Consider the following 313-nt stretch of genomic DNA (forward strand, 5'->3'; position numbering starts at 1 on the left):
TGTTAAAAATAATATATTTTTAATTGAGTCCTTAAATTATTCATCACTATTTGATTCAATTATCATCAATATATCTTGGTTAATAATAGATTTCTCAAAGGGCAATTGATTTGATAGTGTTAAGTTGAAAATGTAGTCTCCGGAATATGTGTTTGGTAGTGTATGTCTTATATTTAAGAAAAAACCGACAAATAACCGAAAAAATCAAAAAACCGACAAAACCCGACATAAAACGAATTGAGAAAAAAACGACTTAATTGGTTTAATTTGGTTCTAATATTTGAAAAACCGACTTACTTTGGTTGGTTTCTTT

The sequence above is a fragment of the Nicotiana attenuata genome, unplaced genomic scaffold (genome assembly GCF_001879085.1).
Source record: "Nicotiana attenuata strain UT unplaced genomic scaffold, NIATTr2, whole genome shotgun sequence".
In the NCBI taxonomy this organism is placed as follows: Eukaryota; Viridiplantae; Streptophyta; class Magnoliopsida; order Solanales; family Solanaceae; genus Nicotiana; species Nicotiana attenuata.